This window comes from Staurois parvus, unplaced genomic scaffold, assembly GCF_062004578.1.
Source record: "Staurois parvus isolate SC_StPar_1 unplaced genomic scaffold, SC_StPar_1.0 ptg000581l, whole genome shotgun sequence".
NCBI classification, from domain to species: domain Eukaryota; kingdom Metazoa; phylum Chordata; class Amphibia; order Anura; family Ranidae; genus Staurois; species Staurois parvus.
In genome coordinates this window covers 1745601-1770622 of record NW_028318377.1, presented here as the reverse complement: position 1 = coordinate 1770622, position 25022 = coordinate 1745601, and the positions used below count along the sequence as shown (strand labels likewise).

General features: G+C 41.4%; 1 long non-coding RNA gene across 1 annotated transcript in view; it reads right to left on the bottom strand.

Moving 5' to 3' along the window:
• Positions 1–25022, bottom strand: part of LOC149450139 (uncharacterized) — a 58574-nt gene that overhangs the window by 634 nt on the left and 32918 nt on the right. Inside the window, exon 2 of the long non-coding RNA XR_016315288.1 lies at positions 1263–1407. This is a non-coding gene — a long non-coding RNA (uncharacterized LOC149450139). The remainder of the gene's footprint in view (positions 1–1262; positions 1408–25022) is intronic.

The window sequence follows — 25022 nt, the reverse complement described above, 5'->3', positions numbered from 1 at the left end:
GGGGAATGCATTAAGGTAAAAAATATCTTGGCTTTAGAACCACAGTTGTGCTGAATATAACCATGGGGGGCAGGGGGACACACATCCATTAGTTGGATGTGAAGATTCTGCTGGTGGTTCTGCTCTGCAAGAGGGCAAAGACTGCAAAAACAGGCAGCTCCTTTGGTAAGTATAATGGGTTTTCCTCTGCATTTTTTAAAATGTATTTAAATCTGAGTTTTTTTGCAAGTATATATCCATCCAAAGTATTTTTTTTTTTCGCTTTGGATAGTGTGGTGACAAGTTAAAACCACACTCAGGTTATTATGTTTGTCACCAAGACAGGAAGTGAGGGGAAATCTCCAACAGGGACACAAACTACAGGTCAATGATGTTTTAGATGCTGGAGAGTTAAACCCCCTCTGGCATCAGGCTCAATTTGTAAAGGAAATACGGAAAAAAGTTACAGCTATTTTTAGCTGAGCCCAATGAGATTTAAAAATTATAGTCACATGGCTAAAATAAAGATCCTTATCCTTGTGCTAAAACTTTGTGAATTGAGCCTAATGACTTTCAATAAAATGCTTGAATTGAATATGGAATGCAAAGGAGCCCCAGCAGAGACATAAAATTGTTTTTGCTGGCTTTTATACACAGGATATCCTTTCAGCAGATTCCAATGAGATTAGAAAATTAAAGTCAATTGGCTTAAATAGGTCCTAATTATTAATTGTCATCTGTGTGTTAAAGCTTTGTGAACTGAAGTGTAAAATATATATAACCACATTTTCCAATCATAAAATGCTTTGCATTAATTTATAAAAAAGCAAAGCATTCTCTGATTGGCACACATGCCGAGCTTTTGACCCCCTGTGTTCAGAAAGTACCCAGAAGCAAGTGGAGATGACTGGAGTAGTGGTGGTCTACTGCAATGATTTCTAGCTTCCAGGGGCATCAGCCAGGTATTGGACCAATGTAACTATGAATAAAATATCTATACCTGGAATTCCTCTATAAAGTACAACTGTACTGTAATAATAAACACAACATAATAGAGGGGAATGTACTGTAGATGGGTATGTGTTGTGTTTGGTTCCAGCGATGAAGTGTTTAGTGCATTTTGGGAAGATAGCACCCTACTCTACACTTGTGAGTAGTGCCAGATTTTTTTAGGGGACTAAAAAAGGGGCAGCACTACACAAAAAATAAAAATGATTAAACATAATGACTTTCTTTAGTAAAATGTATCCTGGGAAGCAATAGTTCTAGTCCAATAGACTTACCTTAGAACGAAGCCCTCCAGTGGTGTGCTATCACCGCTGATAGAACTTCCATCTTTACCTGGTCTTCTGTTCGGGTTAGCGGGCTCTGGACGCTTGATTGGCTGATCCGCAATGCGCACAGGAGTCTTGGCCGCAGCACAGAGCTCTGAAAAAAAACAGCACAGGTATGCTTCAGAGCGCATGCAACGTTGATGCCATCAGCTACAGGGACACTGAATATCTCCTAAACGATGCAAGTTTAGGAGATACTCCTTGTACCTACAGGTCAGCTTTATTATAAGCTTGCCTGTAGGTACACGTGTCCAGTGGGAGTTTACTTCCACTTTAAGGATAGGTTCACCTAATAAATAAATAAATGCCCTTTGTTTTTGTTTTTTTGTAGGTACATGTGTATTTACAAATTTTTTTGGAGCCTGGAAAGCATTGCTTTCAAAAGATTGCTGGTGCCATGCAGGACTTTTACAGACTGTCAGTGTATCTGTGTACTCGTATCCCGTAAGGGCAGGCAGTTTCACACTTACAGGAAGAATCAGTGAACTACGACAGTGCTCCACAGTGCCATAATAGTTCATTGAGAACTACAAGTCGACAGCCGCAAAGGCTGTCGGGACTTGTAGTTCATTCATTCACAGAACTCTGTCAACGAATAACACAGCTTTGTGGGCAGTGCCCCATGTGGCCACGCTGTTTTCAAAAAGTGACAGCTGGTATAGGGAACCTCTTCCCGTACTGTTGTCACAGGGAGAGTGGGCAGCGGGCGGAACATGTAACATGTTCCCAAAGGTGAACTTATCCTTTAAAGTTGAGTTCTGGCCCTCCCACCAAAAAAAAATTAAAAGTCATCAGCTACAAATACTATAGCTGCTGACTTTTAATATTATGGCACTTACCTGTCCAGGGATTCAGTGGTGTCCTCACCCTGAGCTGATTCTTCAATTGGCCGTCGGGTGTTGGTGCTGCCGTTTTGACTTGTGGCTTCAGAGCCAAATTCCTATGCTCATGCATGAAGCGTGCTGAACTTTGCGAAAGGGCTGCAGTCCTCTGGGACTTGTGAAATGTCCCATAGTGCTGAGGGGGGGGGTCCGAACTTCCAGCTTAGTTAGCTGCGGCGATTTGAGCCAGAAGTGGGATAAGGTACCTGTCAAAACCCGGTACCTGATCCCCCCTCCCCCCCAAAAGGTGCTAAATGTGGTAGCAGAGGAGGCAGATAAGTGGAGCTTCTACTTTTGGGTGGAACACCGCTTTAAGGAAGGTAGGCTACAACACGCAACTTCATGATGACTTTGTGTAGAAAGTAGTGTTCTAAAAATGTTACAGCTTGTGGAGTCCATTAAAGGTCTTTCAGATGCCAAATATAGAAAAAAAAATATTTTGTAGATACTGAAGTGTGATGCTATAGTTGTAAGTTGGTAAATTGATATAACTAAGGGGCTTCTTTCTTCTTTCACACTAGTAGAAGTTCTTAACCCCCCCCCCAAACATGGATCACTGGAGGAGGTTTGCAGGCGTTGAGGAAGTGATACTGCTACTTCCTGATTCCTTTTTTTTTTACTTCCATTGTAGGACCTCGTGAAAATGTCAGCCAAGTGACTAGCTTTTGGTTGAGGCGTAGTCTCATTCACATAACATGGGAGTGTTTTATAGGTAATGCCAATTGTCAATCTTGGCATATCACATTAAAATCACTGTGGCAATGTGTACTCACCTGAGTGGCATCATGTCCGCTTGTGTGGTTGGCAGCAGGTGGTTGATCCCCGGACCGCAATTGTGAAAGGATTATTACTGTACTTACTTACTTTAGATAAACTTATATATTTTACAACTAAATGTTCAGAGTTTAATTTTGTTGTGTAAATTATTCAGTCAGTCATCGTTATCTATGAAAACTAAAAAGTACATATAACAGCAAACCTATGTTTTTTGTAATTCGTCTTACCTAAAATGTATATTTAATGTTACTGCTATATATATACATGTAACACACATTTACTTCAGATATATAACTCATTTGTATACCTGTTGTGACACTGCTAGGCCCTCCCACTGTGTGACTAAGGAAAAGCAACGCAGGGTTCATATTAATGCAGAGTGCGGGGCCTCGGAGTATTGTGTCTGAGTGGAGAAGGCAGAGGTTTTAGTTTTCTTTGGGTTTTGTATTCTCAGATTGGGGTCTGGAGTTTGGAGTCTTCAAAGAGATTTGGGTGAAAAGAAGTCTCCAATCCTGTGTCCAGGTCTTACCAGACACCTGCAGGTTGGGTGTGCACACCAGCTATACACAAGTCCTGGCCATAGCTCAGAGCTCCTATCAGGAGACAGCACTCCATGTTGGAGGAAAACTTCCTTACCCACAGGACTGAGAGAGCCAGGACAGCTAAGCGAGTCTGGAGGACTTGGAGAACTGAGGCAACTAGGTGTGTTGGGGACTGAGGGAATCTGTAAGTCTTGGAGGACCCTCAGATGTCTGGAAATCCTCTACTGAGAGGCCAAGGAGTAGGCAGACTGTAGAATGCTGCTGCCAGACTTATCTACCTTACCAACTGCTCACTGTGCCAATCTTTCCACTGGCTTCCAATTGCCCAGTGAATTAATTTCAAAATGCTAACAACAATATGCAAAGCAACTCTGCCCCCAGCTACATCACCAATCTTGTCTCCAAATATCACCCAAACCGTCCTCTCTTCTCCTCTCATGATCTCCTGCTCTCAAGCTCCCTTGTCTCCTCTTCCCATGCTTGTCTCCAGGACTTTGCCAGAGCCTCTCCCATCCTCTGTAACTCTCTAATTTTGTTATGTTTTGTTTTATATATGAAAATCCCCTGTATGGGCAACTTTTGGTGAACTTTTACTTTCCTTGTTTAATAACAGTGGGCCGGCAAACTTTAAAATCACAGCTTGGACTGGCATGGACTCACTGAAACACTGATCTGGATTCTCCAAGATTACACTGTATTTCATAGGTGCTCAACCTGTTGCCCTACAGGTGTTGCGGAACTAAAAATCCAATGAGGCATTGCAAGGCTGACAGTTACAAGCATGACTCCCAAAAGCGGAGGCATTATGGGATTTGTAGTTCCACAGCAGCTGGAGGGCCATACGTTGAGCACCCATTTACTCCAGATATATAACTCATTATAACCTTATACATACGTATAACCTGTTGGTTCCAATGACATGCAACTAATGGAATTTGATACAAAAATGTGGGGATTTGCCATGTATTTTAAAACCTGTGTACCGTACCTCTTGTTCCCAGGGCCACCCAAGGAATAAATCTGGCCCTGGCAATGTGCCTTTATGCTTTATGATGCTTACCATTTAACCATTGCACTAACAGCAAATTAGTCGATGGAAGAATAAAAGAGCAACTTCTTTTTTTTTTTTACTAATTTGCCTCTGCCATGTGCATAAATAGGGCTTAGGAATTAATATTTACCATATCCACCATTCTGTTTTCACTGCCAGGTTCAACTGTCATTTAGCACTTCAGAAAATCTAGGGACACCAGCCTAACCTTTTTAAGGGAACATAGAAAAAAGGTAATTCCTAACAGTAAGTAGGTATGTAACACACTACATTGTTGCTGAATGAAGATTGTAAAATGGCCACTAGATAGCAGCGCTCTACAGCTCAGTTGTCACAGGAAATCGTACAGCAATGCTAAGAATGCTGGGACTTGTATGCTGCAAGCAGAATTTCTTTATTCAGTTTAGCTGGCATATAGCTACACATCCCAGGTTAGTCATCAAAGGGGTGGGAACATATAAAAGGAGAAACCTGAGAAGAGAGAAGAAGAAAGATGAGAGAGTGTGTGAGAGCAGAGTGCAGATCCAGTGGGCCTCAGGCTGGATCAGGTTGGACTGGAGGGTGGAGAAGTGAATTTCCAGATCGCTGATAATACTGAGTGGCAGGATAGTATACCCTGCATGAACGTAGATCAGGTCATCGCTATTGGCACCAATATCTCCACAAGAAGACAGCGAGAAAAGGGAGCCCCCCAGTGACAGGACCATCAAAAAAACACGAAGGACTACTTTGAAGGACTGGATGAGAGGGTTCCTAACCCATACCGCACCACCACATGTTACAAATTCAGTTCTTGTTCCGTTCTTACTTCCATGATTCTTACAACACAGACTACCACATAGAAACACAGACTCTGTAGCCCAATTAGTGCTGTGGCCTATCCACACCAGTAGCCCATGGAAGTACTGCACACAGTATATCAGCCTTAATCATTTCTGCTTGCCTGATGAGCAGGAACTATAAAAACTATAAGCATAGAACCTCAGGCCTATTCAACTCAAAGAAGCAACAAGTTCCACCAGCCAAGTCTCGTACTTAAAGGGACATACTTCTGCTAAAGTCTGCTCCCACCCCTCCTCAGATGAATAATTATTATACCCTTTTTGAGGCATTTAAAGTAAACTCCCAGATTGTTGCCTATATTAAAGGGGAACTTTGCTTTCTGTGTCATCATTTCTAGGGAAGTAACATTTCTCATAAAAAGGGACTGCAGCTCCACTGTGCACCAATGTAAAGAGCTCCACCAAAGCCAGCAGAAGAGTTTCTCCTGCTTGCAGAAACCCACAAAGAGTAAAGCACTGGTTCTGGTTACTGGGAGCCCACAAGCATGCTAGCCTAACGTTCTTGCTCTCTCCTTTTTCACTCCTTTGTGGAAAATTCTCTTGGTAGGAGAATTCTGAGTCCTGCAGGACAATTGGGACTATTTAAAGTGGTATTGTGCTGTATTCTGTTGTTTATTTCTCCTGTGTGGTTCACTTTTATGCACATCAGTCACTGATTCTTCGTGTGTATATCTTTGCTACTTTGACTTTAACCACTTACCGACCGGCCGTTGCATATAAACGGCCGGACGGTGGCAGTGCAGAGTCGGGTGGCCGTTTATAAACGGCCTCCCCACACCCTGCTTGTGCACAGCACCGCGATCCGGTGCCCGCTGTGTCCTGCGGACACAGTGAAACACCGATCATCGGATGGGACCTCTGTACGAGGTCCCGATCATGTGATCACTGATTGGCTAATCAGTGATCACATGCAAAGTAGTAAGCAAGATGTCACTTGTGACATCATTGCTTACTACGTGTGAAATCTGTGAATGATCACAGAGGTCACATGGTACAAGGCTATTCACAACAGCCTTGTACCATGTGACAAGCTGTGACCAATCACAGCTCACTCAGTACTTCTCAATGAGTGCAAGAATGCACACAGAGAGAAAGAGAAATGATTGCTTTTACATCCTATATGGGTGTAAAAGCAAGCAGTGTAAAAAAAAAAAACCGAAATCTTCATCATCCCCCACAAGTAGTACAGTGTCACCATGGTGACACTGTACTGCTAGGGTGACAGTATGTAAAAAAAAAACAAAATAATAATAATATATAAAAATAAAGTAAAAATGTAAAAAAAAATAATAATTAATAATTTGTTTTTTACTAAAAAGATAACGGAATACATTTTGGCAAAGATTTATGATGAAATATTATTTATTTGCAAAATTTTATTTAAAAAAACACTTTTTAAAAATTTTTTTGGACTTTTTCATTTACATAGCAAAAAAAATAAAAATCCCAGCGGTGAATAAATACCACCAAAATAAAGCTTTATCTGTCTCAAAAAAATGGTAAAAAATTAATTTGGGTACAGTGTTGCATGACCGCGCAATTGTCATTCAAAGTGTGATAGCGCTGAAAGCTGAAAATTGCCCTGGTCAGGAAGGGGGTAAAAGTGTCCGGTCTGGAAGTGGTTAATACAGACTGATTTTCTGTTCATCAAATGCTGTGTAATTATTTTGTGTGTTATAGCCAGGGGAATAAAGTAAAATATTATTGACATAACATAAAGGGAGCCCACCCCTCTATAACACCTTATAGAATGGGTGGGCTCCCTTTATGTGCACCTGCCCTTGGTCTATCCTTTAAATGCATGTGCCTCTACTATGGAGACTCAAATTTGTAGAGTTAGGACCACAGAATATCAGGGTGCTGTGATGTGGCTCTGTGGCTTACGTATGTATTTGCAAATGTGTGCTAATTAAACCCCTGTTTTTAACGCATACTGTTAGACAGGTTAATTTGGTTGTTGGCAAGCTGGCTGGCGAGTTGATTTTTGAACACCCTTTTTTTATTTTTCCTTTTATTACTGACATGCGTTGCCTGGTTCATGTGGTCCTTGCTTCATAAGCCAGTTATAGACCGAGGCAGGTGCCATGTTTTACTTTACTGCTGTTTTTAAGGTGAGTGCATTGGGCGCCCTGGCTGCCATTGTGCTACCTGCTGGGTGTTCTTTTCACTCCTGTACCTTTAGAAGGGGTGAGCTCCCTTTATGTGCACCTGCCCTTGGTCTATCCTTTAAATGCATGTGCCTCTACTATGGGGACTCAAATTTGTAGAGTTAGGACCACAGAATATCAGGGTGCCGTGATGTGGCTCTGTGGCTTACGCATGTATTTGCAAATGTGTGCTAACTAAACCCCTGTTTTTAACGCATACTGTTAGACAGGTTAATTTCGTTGTTGGCAAGCTGGCTGGCGAGTTGATTTTTGAACCCCCCTTTTTTATTTTTCCTTTTATTATAGCCAGGGGAATACCTGGGCCAAGGCATCTTGGTGGTGTCAGCAGGGGTTGTGCTCCAGCCAGGGCTCAGAAGCGGACGGGAAACAAAAAATATCAGCGGCTCTTGAGGGGGGTAGCGCTACAGGTGGATTAGCAGGAGGAGTGGGTGAATTGGTTCAGTAGGAAGTGCTTAGTACCATTATTTCAAATTATTATTATTATTATTATTATACAGGATTTATATAGCGCCAACAGTTTGCGCAGCGCTTTACAAAATGAAGGCAGACATTACAGTTACAATACAATTTGGTACAAGAGGAAACAGAGGGCCCGGCTCGTTAGAGCTTACAATCAATTACAACACTTTTATAATTACAAAAAAAAAAAAGAAAAAGTAATGCCTATGCCATCCTAGGGCTTCCTTATAGTATATGTGAACCCTTTCTTTGTAAAACAACTCATTCAGTTTAAAAAAGAAATGAGAACCAAAACATTTGGTATATAATATATATATATATATATATATATACTTTTTTTTTATATATATATCATCTCTGTTCTCAGCTGCATAAGGGGGTTAGAGAGGTAGAGGTGGAGAAACAGCACTACACTGATCTCCCCAGTGAATAGCTGTTCAAGGGGGTGTGGCAGCACAAGTCTCACCTTTCGAGGACAGGCAGGCTATACTCCCAGCACAGCCAGAAAACTGACCACACCGATATTAATGTACTCTCATGCCTAGCGTGGTCAGAAATGCAAGGGAACTTCCAGGAATACCAGGTATTTCACATAAAGGAAGCAATACAAAGAGAATAGGATACTTTCAAAACCAACCAGACACATACACATATCAGGAATATGAAATTTTGGGGTAATGTATTTTTTTACCAGCATATCTTTGATGTGTTATAAGCTAAGTACATTCAGATGCACAATAAATCTGAAACAAAATTTTAAATGATTACACGTTCCCTTTAAGAAAACAAAAGTAATATATTTACATATAATTGGCCCAAATCTCCTCTTAGCTGGGTAATCTACAGTCACTTGCCCACGCCTCACCTCCTTCACAATCCCTATTGAAATACCATTGGGAGCTACGTAAGAGAATTACAGTGTATTATAAATATGTTAGCATATAAATAACTTTCTCTTAACATTCTGGCAAATGGCTGCTCGAAGTTCATAGATGTTCATTATAAAGTTTATAGAGACTCATTATTAAGCTCAATAAATCTCCCCGGATCAAGACCTCCATAAGGGTGATGACTGCATGATGTGGACTTTATAACTGACATACAGTTCTTGCCGTCATCTTTATTACTTAGGAGATGCACATCACATTTATTTTGTTACTTTGATGTGTTCTGTATCATTTAATGGTGTCTTCCCTTTTTATTGAAATCATTGGGAGATAAAGCCTGTGTGCTCGCAGCCTGCAACCTGCAGACCAGTAATTGCTGCTGGCAGTGCGCATGGGAACAGGATGACTAGTGTGATACAGATGTTAACTTTCATCTTCTTCCAAACACACAGAGACTATTCTCATCATCTGCTACTATGAAGCTGCCTGTCTGTTCATCTCTTCATTACGTGACAGGTACAATCGCCCACAATTGCGCTGCATTGTCTCTTTACAGAATCCCAATTCCAGGGAAAATGGGATAGAGGTAAATCTGATAGACAGAGATTGGAATAAATCTGGACCATTGCAACCAGACTTAAAGAGGTAATAAACCCAAAAGCAAACATGTATTATATTACAGCTTACCAATTCTTAGATGTCTGCATTAGTTTTCTTTTTAAGACTTTCTTTCCTTTATTTTCACCTGGTGATCCAGCCACTAAGTCTGTTGTTTTTCAACAAAACAAGCTGTCCTGTGGATGTAGCAGTTAGGGAGTTGAGACAAACCATTTAACACTGATAGGGGTATGTATAATGATCAGCTTTTTTCATTTATGTAAAACCTTTATCACAAAAAAGGAAAAAATGTGGCTGTAACTGCTTAACCTCCTTGGCGGTATGATTCTTTCCGATTTTTTGTTCTGAAAGCGGTACCATTTTTTTGCATGGAAATATGTAGTTTTTTATTGTAGGCTGTAATTTTTAGGAACAACTCACTGAAATCTGTACGAACAAGAGTCTATTAAACATCCCGGGTATGATAAAATTTGAAACACGAAATCATAAATTATAATTTAATAAATAATCATAAAAAATATTAATATAATAATAATAAATGTAATTCAATAATATAATCAAACCAAAAACACTGAAATTTGAAATACAGAGGCAAATTCGCACATCGCTGAGCAAAGTCGCAAAATCGTTTTCGGTGTCTGATGACGAATTTCCCCCACGAATCATTATCACTCAATTCTGCAAGTGGTTCTGATTTACTATCGCTGTTCTAAAACCGCTTTTGACATAAAGGGACGCTTTTTGGACGCCATGGACTTTTCTAGGTTTCCAGGCAGAAAGAACAGTCAAAATGCAGGCAGGGCACAGGACAAAGCAGTAGGGACAAAATATATGTGAAATGCATTGAAACAGCAATGACAGCAAAAATGACATTTTTTAAAAATTTCAAATTTCCCGCCGGTTCCGGCGCCCGTACGTCCCGACATCACAGGGACCGGAACACAGAAGCCGGATGCCGGCATCGGCTGGAGGAGATGGCCGGGGACGCTGCAGGGGACACATCGTGGGAGCGAAGGACAAGGTAAGTGCTGCAGGGACCCCCTGAGCAATGCCGCATGGTAAGCCCGAGTGTAGCTCGGGGTTACCACTCTTGGTATAGAAATTTTACCCCGAGCTAAACTCGGGAACACCGCTAAGGAGGTTAAAGTGGAAATTATAATAAAGCTTACCTGTAGGTTAAATGAATATCTCCTAAACATGCAGCGTTTAGGAGATATTCGCTCTTTTTGAGAGTTGGCGCATGCACTCTGAACAAACTGCGTACCCATGCCGTTCCTTCAGAGCACTGTGCTTTGGCCTGGGACTCCAACATGCATATGCGAAAGTGACGTCATCGTGGCTTGGCCAGTCAGATGGCCGGAGCTGGCGAACCTGGAAAGAAGACTCTGCAGCAGTTACAGCGTGCTTTGTTTTAAGGTAAGTCCTTCATAATGTACTAAAATGTGATGCATACTAGCACATTATGACTTTACTGTACCGCTTTATAAGGTATTTGCTGTAGTTTTGACTTTAATTTGTTAGTGTATCTAAATATGCTAGTCCATCTAACACTTCCCTACCCCCAGACTGACATTGCTGGTGTCCAAAGGTGTCTCTGTTGCTCCTTCAGAGTAGAGGCACTCTTAATACAGGAGGGTTGTCACTGGCCAGATCACCAGGTGAAAACAGCCTAAAAACTGGAAAAATAATGTAGCCAGAACATCTAATGATTGGTGAGCTGCAATATATTACATTTTTTTCTTTGGTTTTAATACCACTTTGACTAATAAAATACCCTTATTGGTGAAGGGTGACCACAGGTTTTTGGTCCTTACAAAAAGCAGTGACAATGATTTTTCAAGGACATCTCGGCATCTGTATTTTCTACTGTAGGAAGTTAGTCTGTTATATAGAGGATCTTGGTGCAGGAGGGGTGAGCTTAAAAATTAAGGAAGGGATAATGTTAGGATTGCATAAAGTGCTAGTGTTAGGGTTACAGGGAAGATTAGTATTAGGATTGCATGGAAGGTTAGTGTTAGGGTTACAGGAATGTTAGTGTTAGGGTTACAGGGGAGGTTAGTGTTAGAATTGCATGCAAGGTTAGTGGTAGAGTTACAGGAAGCTTAGTGTTATGGTTACAGGAAGTAGTATTAAGATTGCATGGAGGGCTAGTGTTAGGGTTACAGGAAGGTTAGTGTTGGGGTTACAGGGGAGGTTAGTGTTAGAATTGCCTTGAAGGTTAGTGCTAGGGTTACAAGGAGGATTAGTGTTAGGGTTACAAGGAAGGTTAGTATTAGGATTGCATAGAGGGTTAGTGTTAGGATTACAGGAAGGATTAGTGTTAGGGTTACAGGGAAGGTTAGTATTAGGATTGCATGGAGAGTTAGTGTTAGGCTTACAGGAAGGATTTGTGTTAGGTTACAGGGAAGGTTAATAATAGGATTGCATTGAGGGTTAGTGTTAGGGTTACAGGAAGGATTAGTGCTAGGGTTTCAGGGATGGTTAGTGTTAAGGTTACAGGGAAGGTTAGTATTAGGATTGCATGGAGGGTTAGAGTTAGGGTTACAGGAAGGATTAGTGTTAGGGTTACAAAGAGGATTAGTGTTAGGGTTACAGGGAAGGTTAGTATTAGGCTTGCATGGAAGGTTAGCGTTAGGGTTACAGGGAGGATTAGCGTTAGGGTTACAGGGAAGGTTAGTGTTAGGGTTACAGGGAGGATTAGTGTTATGGTCACAGGGAGGATTAGTGTTAGGGTTACAGGAAGGATTAGTGTTAGGGTTACAGGAAGCATTACTATTAGGGTTACAGGGAGGGTTAGTGTTACGGTCACAGGGAAGGTTAGTATTAGGATTGCATGGAGGGTTAGTGTTAGGGTTACTGGAAGGATTAGTGTTAGGGTTACAGGGAAGGTTAGTATTAGGATTGCATGGAGGGTTAGTGTTAGGGTTACAGGAAGGATTAGTGTTAGGGTTACAGGGAAGGTTAGTATTAGGATTGCATGGAGGGTCAGTGTTAGGGTTACAAGGAAGATTAGTGTTAGGCTTACAGGGAAGGTTAGCATTTGGATTAAAGAGAGTTTAATGTGAGGGTTGTAGGAAGAGTCAGTGTGAGGTCTTCAGGACTGAGATTGAGCTCTGCAGTCACTTTTTTCTTATTCTGGGTCACAATCCTGCACAATGTCCTTTTGTCGCTCTTGGTCAGTTGACCATGTCAACCGTGCCTATTGTTATCACACATTGTTTTCCCAGAAACTGTATATGCCGTCACATCCTTTCATACTGTACCTTGCGACATGTCAAATAAATTGGCAACTTCAGTCACAGAGGCACCAGCTAAGCAGAACCAACAATTTGCTCTCTTTGAAGCACAGTAAGCTCTGACGTGACTCCGTATTACTAGCAGCGCACACAGTAAATTATGAAAGTGAGGCTTCCCACCTATTAGGTGTCTCATCACACAGCAGAATCAAAAGAATATTACATCACTTCCACTTTCAATTCGAAACATGTCGTCACTTTCACATCTGCAAATCAATTCATGTTTCCATTTTTTTGTCTAACCCCTGTACCTCTCTTGTTCCTTTAATTTTGCTACCCTTTTCCTTCTCTCCTTGAATATTTGACCCATGGTGTGTTTTTTATTGAACAAAACTACAACCTTTGGTTTATGCTGATATATTTAAACTTCATGGTCGTCTATGTAGATTTTATATGGTGACCTTATTAACATTTGTCCATATGATGGTTATGTACTCTCTGTACATTGTTTCTTTATCCTGCTGTTCCTAGCCTTACCTGATGGTATCTTCCCATTCCTTGTCAGAGATTGAAGATTTGATTTCTTTTTTTCTTTGTTAAATTTGTAATTCTTGAAATACCCAATAAATATACAATTATAAAAAAAAAATGCTTGCGGCATTCCTATAGATGTGACAAATGTGTGAGATGCCTCCACTGTCAGGGCATTGGGAAAATGTAAGACTTTTTCGGTACACATTTTGAACATTTTTTATGCGCATTTTAAATCACTTTTTCCTGCGATTTATAAATCAGCAACACAAATATTATTCATCATATAGGAAAATCGGGACCTAACTCCTCAATAAGCCTACCTAAGGATGAGCGCTTTGTATGGAGATTGTTCTCTGTTGCTATAGTCACAAAATGTTATGCAAAGTAAGTTGTTTATTGAAAAATGTCGGCATTTGTCTGCGCGGCTAGAGAAAAGTTTTATGAAAATACAGCACTTAGGAACAGATGTTCCACCCTTTCTGCGCCAAGGATTCCAGACAGTAAGAACTTATCATTTTCTTTCTGTTATGTCATTTTTTTTTAATCTTAAGCAATAGAGTATCGTGCTACTGCTGCTGATTTATTCCTCACATTGCTTGGTAGACTTGAGAGCTATGTAACCATGATACCACAATCATGAAATAAATCTAGAGGCTTTTTAAAAACATACACTATATTGCCAAAAGTATTGGGACACCCTTCTAAATCATTGGATTCAGGTGTTCCAATCATCTCCATGACCACAGGTGTATACAACAAGCACCTAGGCATGCAGACTGCTTCTACAAATATATGTGAAAGAACGGGTCGCTTTCAGGAGCTCAGTGAATTCAAGCGTGGTACTGTGATAGGTTGCCACCTGTGCAATAAGTCCATCTGTGAAATTTCTTTGCTCCTAAACATTCCACAGCAGCAACTCAGCCACCAAGTGGTAGGCCATGAAAAATGACAAAGCGGGGACATGCTGAAGTGCACAGTGTGCAGAAGTCACCAACTGTCTGCAGAGTCAATAGCTAAAGACCTCCAAACTTCATGTGGCCCTCAGATTAGCACAACAACAGTGCATAGAGAGCTTCCTTGAATGGATTTCCATGGCCAAGCAGCTGCATCCAAGCCTTACATCACCAAGTGCAATGCAAAGCGTCGGATGCAGTGGTGTAAAGCACGCCACCACTGGACTCTAGGGCAGTGGAGATGTGTTCTCTGGAGTGATCAATTACACTTCTCTGTCTGGCAATCTGATGGATGTGTCTGGGTTTTGCGATTGCCAGGATAATGGTACTTGCCTGATTGCATTGTGCCAATTGTAAAGTTTGGTGGATGGGGATCGTGGTGTGGGGATGTTTTTCAGGGGTTGGGCTTGGCCCCTTAGTTCCATTGAAGGGAACTCTTAAGTCATCAGCAAACCAAGACATTTTGGACAATTTCATGTTCCCAACTTTGTGGGAAAAGTTTGGGGATGACCCCTTCCTTTTCCAACATGAATGCGCACCAATGCACAAAGCAAGGCCTATAGAGACATGGTTGAGTGAGCTTGGGGTGGAGGAACTTGACTTGCCTGCAGAGTCCTGACCTCAACCCGACAGAACACCTTTGGGATGAATTTGAGTGGAGACTGTGAGCCAGGCCTTCTCATCCAACATCAGTGCCTGACCTCACAAATGTGCTTCTGGAAGAATGATCAAACATTCCCATAGACACACTCCTAAACCTTGTGGACAGCCCTCCCAGAAGAGTTGAAGCTGTTATAGCTGCAAAGGGCGAGCCAACTCAATACTGAACCCTACGGACTAAGACTGGGATGCCATTAAAGTTCATGTGCGTGTAAAGGAAGGCGCCTCAATACTTTTGGCAATATAATGTATGTGTCAATGAGGATTTGTTTAAAGTGGTATCAAACCCAAAAACAAATATTTAACCCCTTGGCGCCAGCACCTCCCAATCCTTTAAGGGGGTTCAGATGTCAGGAGACGGGGTTTGTGATTATGTGACCGCCATGATTTGCTGTCACAGCCATCGCATGATTGGAAAGCTCCCAATCGCAAATAGAGAATGAGAGCTTTCTGTTAGCCACTGATAACAGTGCCGGGAGCGTGCACAGTGTACTCTCTCGGCACAGTTCTGTTTTTCTTTGGGTACGCATATATGTGGCCTCTCGGCATTAAGGCCCACCTGCTGAGAGGGCTCATATACGCATGTGGCTGGCGGGAAGGAGTTAATATATTGCAACTTATCAATTCATAGAAGTGATGACTACATTATTTTTCTTTTTTAGGATTTCTTTTCTCTATTTTCACCTGGTGATCCAGCCACTAAGTCTGTTGTTTTTCAACAGAACAAGCTGTTCTGCAGATGTAGCGGTTAGGGAGTTGTGACAAACCATTTAACACTGACAGGGGTGCTTACAATGATCAGCTTTTATTTATTTATATAAAACCTTATATAAAACCAAAAGGAAAAAAGAAACTGTTTCTGTAACTGCTGATCCCTCCATTGGCTTCCGCTCGCCCAACAAATAAAATTCAGAATACAAACAACTTACAAAGCCATCCACCTTACCTCCTGCTCTCTATCTCCCTTGTCACTTCCTCCTATGGTTGCCTCTAGGATTTCTCCAGACCCTCTATTATCCTCTGGAACTCCCAACCTATCCGACTATTTCCTACTGCATCCTCATTTAGGCAATTCCTGAAAAACCATGTCTTAAGAGATGCCTATCCTGCTTCTAACTAATAAACTGTACTTTTACTTTCGCCATCCGCTCATCCCCACAGTTGTTACTTTTTTGTATCACCTGATCTTCCCTCTTATTAATACTACTACTAATAACAATCATGCTATATATGACTGTCAACATCCTCTAGAAGAAATCCCATGAAGAGTGTTTTTGTAGTTTTTTGGAAACAACAGTAGGGTTACATCAGTTCAGATGTAATCTGTTTAGCAGTGTTCTTCTTTAATATGTCTCTATTCCTGAAAAATGGTCCTTTCCAACATACTGCATAAACATACAAAACATGAATGTTCACGGCTTACTGAACAAAAACTTTCCTACAGGTCATATAAAAATCATAGGAAGCTGGAAGCCTCAGTTTTATCTCTTGCCAAAGCAGGATTAACTCCCAATCATTCCCAGGCCTACTTGTTTTGCTATTTTTCCCTATTGAACAGTAATCTAGCGGAGACAAGTCAGCTCTCCAAACAGCTGTCTGTTATTTGAACAGAGTCAGCTCCTAATCCGACACAACTGCCACTAGAAGCCAGTGGAGTGGAAATGTTACGAGCGCCCAAACAAAGCTCCTGGCAAGAAGTTGTGTTTAAGGGGCTTTTACCTTCCCTCCAGTTTCCAGGCAATGCTCCCGCAGAATGCAAACTATCCATTATAGAAATCATTAAGAAAAGACGCATTGTGCGTTGAAACAAGATGTCATCAGGCTTCAGGTTGTATATCATTTTCTTCTTATCCCACAGGATAAGCAGGGTGGGACTATTAAGGTGTAAAAATATATATCTGAGACCAAATATTTAAAATCATACAATTGTACTTTATTACATATATTATTATTATACAGTATTTATAAAGCGCCGATAGTTCGCTCAGCGCTGTACATTACAAAGGGGGACAGAACATGTGACAGAACAATACCAATACAATGCAAAACATGAGGGGATCGAGGGCCCTGCTCTTTCTAGCTTACAATCTAGGAGGGAGGGGATGGTGGCACAGGAGGAGATAGCTGTGGGGGATGGAGTGGTAGGAAGAGTGGAGGAGGTCTGCAAGTTAGCAGGGGGTGGGGTAGGCTTCCCTGAAGAGGTGGGTTTTCAGGGTGCACCTAAAGGAGAGGAGAGTAGGTGATAATCTGATGGGTTGGGGCAGGGAGTTCCAGAGGATGAGTGACACCCTGGAGAAGTCCCGGAGGCGGGCATGGGAGGAGGAGACCAGGGAACTAGAGAGAAGGAGGTCTTGTGAGGAGCGGAGTGTGCGTGCTGGGTGGTACTTGGATATTAGGTCAGTGATGTAACTTGGGGCAGTATGGTGGACGGCTTTGTACGTCAGTGTTAGGATTTTGAATTTGATCTGTTGCGCAATCGGAAGCCAGTGGAGGGGGGTGGCGGAGATGGAGTGGTTGGAAAGGTGAATGAGTCTGGCTGCCGTATTCAGGATCGACTGAAACGGGGATAGCCAGCGGCGAGGCAGGCCAGTAAGGAGGGAGTTGCAGTAATCGAGTCTTGATATGATGAGGGAGTGGATGAGCTGTTTAGTGGTTTCAGGGGTTAGGAACGTGCGGATTTTGGCGATGTTGCGGAGGTGGAGTCTGCACAAGCTTGTTAAAGATTGGACTTGGGGCTGGAAGGATAGGTTGGAGTCCAGAATGACATTGAGGTAAAAAAAGCAGAAGAAATGCCTAGCTATAAGGGTTTGCTCACACTACTGGGCCCCATAGTTTTAGCTGCAGAAGCAGCGGCCGGGGTGTATACATGCTTTGGCAGTAATTATAACCCTGTCACTTCAAGTAAATAGGACCATACTCCAAGTGCCCCACAAATGCATGCAATGCAAACAGTTGAGGCATGCTGGTGTGAGGTTTGAGGGGTTAAGGCAGATGTTGAGGAGGCAAGTTTTCAGGAACCATTAACCAGGTGAAGAGGGAAAGTACAGTTAAAATCACACCTTTAATGAAATAGCAAAAATAACACAGTTCAGGAACGTAGTCAAAGACAGAAGCCAGGGTTTGGATTCCAGAGCGAGTGCTCAGATGAGCCGAGGTCAGGAAACCAGAAGTCAGCATAACCAGAAGCAAGGAGGGCATGAGCAAAGCTGCTAAAATAGCATAAATGGCTGGCTGTGGGCTGGACAAATGGTAATGGTATCCAGGTGAGTCACTGTAGAGAGAACGAGTGGCTGGTTAAGTAGCAGGAGCCCAGCCCTGACACAAGTGTGTGCAGTTTTTAATGCTCTCCAGTCCTGTCACGTAATACTGCAACTCCAGTTCACAGCATGCTCTACAAAAGCTCTGAATTCCGGAGCTGTGAGGCCACCTTCAGACTCCCATGGTCCAGCCATTGTGGGTGCTCCCTGCTCTCCCCTGCAGCAGCTGCTTACTGTCACAGGAGAGCTGGCGATTCAGGATTACATGACCAGGCAGAAGCAGATCAAAAATAGGGAAGTATAATAATGGGAGGTATAAAAACGTTTCTTTATACATGTTAGGCAGCACAGGTAGAAAAAGGGGGAAGGGAAAATTGTTAAGAACAGATGTTGTAGTAGATGTAGCTTGTTTTGCACTTTAAAAAATATTATTCACATTTTACACTGCATTGTACATTTACCAAAACTTTAGACTGTGATAATATTTGTATTATTGCCTCTCAACACCTCCAGGTGTATGTTCTCTATGTACTGTACCCATATACTTCCCATGCTGTTCATTTGCACAGCCCACTTCAGATGTAAACATAATAGGTGGTCATTGCTTGCATTGTGTTTTGCTATCCACTACTTCAGGCAATTGATGGAAGAGGTGCCATGTCATTTTTCACACCACAAAACTAGTGTCCTGTAATTTTCTCCATAGGTAAGGTGTATATTATGTTTAAAGTGTTCCTGGAACCTTCCGATTTCAAAGGTATGTCCACTGTTTGTGTCTAAACCAAGCAAATCCAAGCTCAACACATGAAAATCTTTACAATATATGTTCTTTTTTGTATTTTTTTTATATTATTATCTTTGGGCATACTGAGCCATATGTCTTTCCTGGAGAGGATTGCACCAGACTGGGGGAAGGCACACTGCCTCCCTAGGCACCTGCTGCCATGTGGCCTCAGGTGGGTAACTTGAGGGCCTGAAGTAAGAGAAAGAGTGACTCTGGTTCTTCAGTAAGCTGACTGAGGGGAGCTGTCTGCCAAAGATCTGTCTGGTATCACTGGAGGGAATCGCTTGAAGGATTGGAAGGAAGCTATCATTCTGTCCTTGGGCCTTGTGAGTACAAACACTGAGGGATCTTGGGAACTCTGTGTGCTTTGCTACCCCCTCTGGTGCTTTATAGTCAACATGGGTCTGTAAAAGGGGACACCGGTTAGTGTCCTGAACCCGTTTAACCTTTTCCTCACATTGGGACTTTGCTCAAGGCTGCTGCTAGTTCTGCCTCTGGCTTCCTCTGTATCCAAGTAACCTAGGAAGGTACTCGATGTATAGGTGGAATTCATGCAGAATACAGTATAAATATTCCCATATTTCTTCATTCTCCAAGCGGTGGCTTCCATACCTTCTTTATGGCCTATAATTGTATAAAGGGATGATACACCTGCAGTTGCCATAATAATATTACTGCAATTATCCTCTAATTCATAAAACAGCTGTATGAGATGCTTAGTGTCCCTCAAAAAGGACCTGGTTTCCTTGACTAAAGGTTGTAGAAATACATCAACGTATTGTCCTAAACGGGCCAATAAAGACCCAATCCCATTTACTATAGGACATCCTGGGGGTTTACTTTTATTCTTATGTATCTTAGGAATGGTATATATAATAGGGATTCTACATACGTCTTGTACTAAATACCTCGCTTCTTTTTTATTTAAATATTCTTTCTCCAATCCTTTTTTAATCAGTCTATCTAACTCCTTTTTGTATTTCAAAGTAGGGTCCTTCCTTAATGCTTGGTAAGTACCATTATCCTCCAATTGTGTACCTAATTCTTCCAGGTAATATTCCTTTGACATAACAACTATGCCACCTCCTTTATCTGCCGCCCTTATAACGATGTCTTTTCTGCTTTTAAGGGTTTTAATTCCAGTCTGTATAGCCACATTTGGCCGTATTTTCGGTAATTTAAGAGTATCTAAATCCTGACTAACCATCATTTTAAAGGCCTCAACTTGACTATTACCAGTGATTTGGGGATTAAATAAAGATTTGTTCCGCAAGGTAGTGTGACGAATCTCACTACCAGGAGCACTACCTAAAACATTTTTAGCACCTGGTAAACCTATAAAATGCTTTTTAATATTAAGTTTTTTAATAAATTTTTGCAAATCAACAAAAATGTCAAACTTGTCTGCTGATTTGGGTGGGGCAAATTTTAATCCCTTATCTAAAACCAAGGTTTCCGCCTTCACGAGCTCAATATCACTAATGTTAAAAAATACCTTCTCCTACTATTCTCTTTTTCTCTTGGGCCTTCCGTCCGGATCTACATCCTCTTGTCTTCCTGGGCTTCTGCTCATCCACCCTTCTCTCTTTGGACTCCTTACCATATACTCCTTCCCTAAAAAACTTTTCTGTAATACTCGTATTCTAATGGTTCATATCTGTTAAATACAGGTACAGGGCTCCTTCCTTCAAACCTAGGTCCTTGCCACCCTTCATAATATTGTCTAGGGCTTCTTGGATGAAAGGACCTATTATCCTGTCTAGGAGGATAAGATTGTCTATACGATGGATAATAATAATTTGGTTTGGAGTAATAGGGTCTAAATGGAGGGCGAAATGGCTTCCCATTCATATTATTCCTACCCTGTGGTTTCTTATGAATAGAACCCCCATTTTTGGGCCTCCATCCATTATGTGGTGTGTGATATGCTCTTTCTCCTTGTGGGTGATTCATTTGGGGATTCTCTTTCAAATGGCTTCTATAAGGTACTGAATTTTCATTAACCGGCCCTTTAATAGATTATATTTGTACTTCCTTAACAGGTGTAGTATTAGCTGAATTTAAATCTGTTTTCACATTGGAGGATTGCCACTTAAAAACTTGATGTTTGTTAAAATCATTCACATCTCGGTATTTTTTCATCTTTTTATTTTTCGCTTCTAGATCTATCTTCTCTAGATCCTTATTTAATCTTTTTGCTAAATTTCCCATTTCTGGGGAATCTTTGAGAGGTTCCATTTTTTCTTTTATATCTAAAATCTGTGTCTCTAAAATCCGCATCTTCCTCTGTCCACTTATTTATATCGATACATGTAGGTGATTCTTGTGATTTCAGGCTTCTAATATATGGCCCCGTTATAAATATGCTAATGTGGCGAGATAATGGTTTGCCGGGTAGTGTAGAAGCTTCCTGTGGTCTACATTAATATGGCCGCGGGAGACGAGGGTGGTACCATCGTGTAGCGAGGGATCCGCTTTGGGGGAGTTTTTTCTCATTATGCTTCGTATTTAAGGGAGGTCCGTCACTATGATTGCCAGCCCTGAGGAAGTCACATGGGATTGTGATGCAACGCGTCGGCCTGACGTAGTGACGCACTTTCGGTGTGGACGCCATCTTGGCACACCTTTTTTCATACCCCATGCATACAGACTACACCCAAAAGCATGAGGTTTTAGGCTGTTATCATTCAAGATCCATGTGAGTGCGCATTTTATATTTTTGTCTTATTTATTCTAATAAACATATTACACTATGGATGGATGTGTTTTATGTTTTAAATGAGATATTGGTGCTATATCTTACCCTATCTGCAGAGGAGCCATTATCAGAGTGCTGCCCCTTTGAGGGAGATTTGTGTGTGGTGGAAGCAGACCAGTGGAGAGGCTTCATACTTGAAGGATCTGAGGGTGGGATCCCACAAAATGCTTTGACCCGTACACATCGAAGTCCTAAGGTGAGAGGCTCATCTAGCCGGTGGTCGGATTGTTTTTGTGTCAGCAGTTACCCACTCTCACACACTATCAGCACGAGTGTCATCTTCAATTGGATAAAGTGATTTTATCCACATCATATTGGACTTTATGAGCACAGATCAGACGTTGTAGTTTGATCCTATTTATGTGTTGTTGCACAGCGTTTGCACAATATCGTACACTGATTTTATATATATTGTGTTTCACAGATTGGGATTTTTTATTTGTGTACCTTTAAGAGGTACGTGTCCTCTGGTATATGTTGTGTGGTATTTTAGGTATCTATTGCATGTATATGCAATAGTTTTTTGTATGTTTATGTTGTATATTCCTCCACTCTTCCTACCACTCCATCCCCCACAGCTATCTCCTCCTGTGCCACCACCCCCTCCCTCCTAGATTGTAAGCTCGAAAGAGCAGGGCCCTCGATCCCCTCATGTTTTGCATTGTATTGGTATTGTTCTGTCACATGTTCTGTCCCCCTTTGTAATGTACAGCGCTGAGCAAACTATTGGCGCTTTATAAATACTGTATAATAATAATAATAATATTTAATTTGCAGTAGTAGAGAGACATATATGTTTGTACTATCATTCACCATCACTTTTTGGGTTCAGCTATAAAATCACATTAGTTTGTGGTATTGTATTAAGTATTATATGCATGATTATTATCTCACATTTATATATATATTTATATTGTGGCACGGAGTGAGCATTATTTTTTTTTTTCACAGATTTTTTACACAGTGTGTCACTATGTATTTGTGGATGTATTTATTTATTTTTGTGAGTAGCGCTACATTGTGATTTATTCATTTATATTTGTAGATCATAAGTATATGATTTAATGTTAGCAGCTTCTCTTGGTAGGTTACATATCTTGAGATTAATAGCGCAGGAGGTTCACACCACTATAGTATAAATATTAATGCCACTCCAGCCAGTCCTAGGGAGTGCAGTCCTGAGGAATGCTGGGAAAAGGTATTTATTCTTTGGGCATACTGAGCCATGTGTCTTTCCTGGAGAGGATTGCACCAGCCTGGGGGAAGGCGCGCTGCCTTCCTAGGCACCTGCTGCAATGTCGCCTCAGGTGGGTAAGCTGAGGGCCTGAAGTAAGAGAAGACCCTGGTTCTTCAGTAACCTGACTGACGGGAGCTGTCAGTCAAAGATCTGTCTGGTATCACTGGAAGGAATCGCTTGGAAGATTGGAAGGAGGCTATCATTCTGTCCTTTGACCTTGTGAGTACAAACACTGAAGGATCTTGAGGACTCTGTGTGCTTTGCTACCCCCTCTGGTGCTTCATAGTCAGCGTGAGTCTGTAAATGGGGACACCGGCTGGTGTCCTGAAGAGCACTACCCGTTTAACCTTTTCCTCACATTGGGACTTTGCTCAAGGTTGCTACTTAAGGAAGTTCTGTCCTCAACTGCAATTAGTTCTATTTCTGGAGCATCGTACTAAATTCCCCATTCCTGTCCAAGTTCTCCAATTATAACACAAGAACAAAAACAACAACCACTAGACTGGTTATTGGAGACAACAAGTGAAAATGTGTGTGCACCTGGCTGTGGAAACTAACTTGTGCCTGGCTGCAGGGCAAAATTATAGAAGACCGGGACAAAACTACAGCAGCTCCTTCGGGGGTAAGCGCTACATTCGAAAAGCAGTTTAGTTGGTAAAAGAAATGTAGAGAAGTTGGTAATCTATAGCCACCAATTTGATTTCAGGTTACTTCTAAATATAACTTTTATTTTCCAAACCCTAAATCTCAACCTAAAAATAATGAGAGCAAAGTCACAACATTTTTGGTGTAATAATATGGCAAAAGTAAATACGCTAAATACACCTAATTCCTTCCAACTCAATGCTGGAAGATGTCTGTAAACAGTTCCCTTATAAATATTTGAGTCTGGAAATGCAAAATGTCTCTCTCCAAAAGAGGCCAGTTAATTATCTCTAATCCTTACCAGTAGATGATGCGGTTCAGATATCAAACCTATGAGTCATCCTCTGGGTCATTCGTCTGATATGTAAATTAAAATGAAATGACATTTATCTTGCTGATAAAGAGTTTAAAGGACGGCTGTCCTGTAGAGCAAGGAAATTTGTTCTGAACATTTTTGTAAAGCTTAGACTACATATTACTGACAATTAGCCTCAACATGACTGTTATCTTTTCCTGAAACTTTCTTTTTAGAAAACAAAAAAATGAAGAAAAGAGCACATATCATAGTTATGGCTTTTTGCATAGTAAGACTCTTGCAGACATGAAACTTGGGCAGAGGAATACCCAAACTTTCTTCCCCTCTACCCCACAGTCCTCCACATCTTCCTATACTAAATCATACCAATGCTGGAAAGTACTCCAGCTTACTGATTAGACAATGAAGGAGCCACAGAAGCCTAGTCACCTTGTACTCAACCCTTTTGTAAGCCAGTTTTTAAACTGGTTGTTTCAAGCAATAGCACCCCATTGTCTCATAGTGCTGCCCCTCCATCTCTCAATTTGAGTCTTGAAAGATTACAGCAGGGTTTCTTACCCAAGGTTCCATAGAACCATGTAGTTCTTCCAGAGGTTGCTAGGGGGTCCTTGAGGAATGTATGACTCTCAGATAAGTTCCCACTGACACCATTTATATTTTTAGCTATCTATAAAGTGATTATCCTTCCCAAGGACCACAAGTGTAAGGAGCATTCTTCCCACTTATCATCACACTAATGTATCATGAGTTGTAGATATAGTCATTATTGGCAGGGGTTCCCTAAGACCAGAATGTTTTTCAAGGGTTCCTCTGGGGTAGATTTATTAAAACTGGAGCACTCAGAATCTGGTGCAGCTGTACATGATAGCCATTCAGCATCTTACTTCAGCTTGTTCCATCAAGCTTTGGCAATAAAACCTAGAAGCTGATTGGTTTCTAAAGTTACACTTTCCAGTTTTAGTAATTAAATCCCTCTGTGTTGAAATGGTTGAGAAATACTGGATTACAGAAAGCTCAAGCCTGAAGGTGAGTAGTCCCTGAAATAAAACAACTCTTTCACCTTTTTGGTGGCCCATATCTTCTACCATCACCCGTTCCAATGCT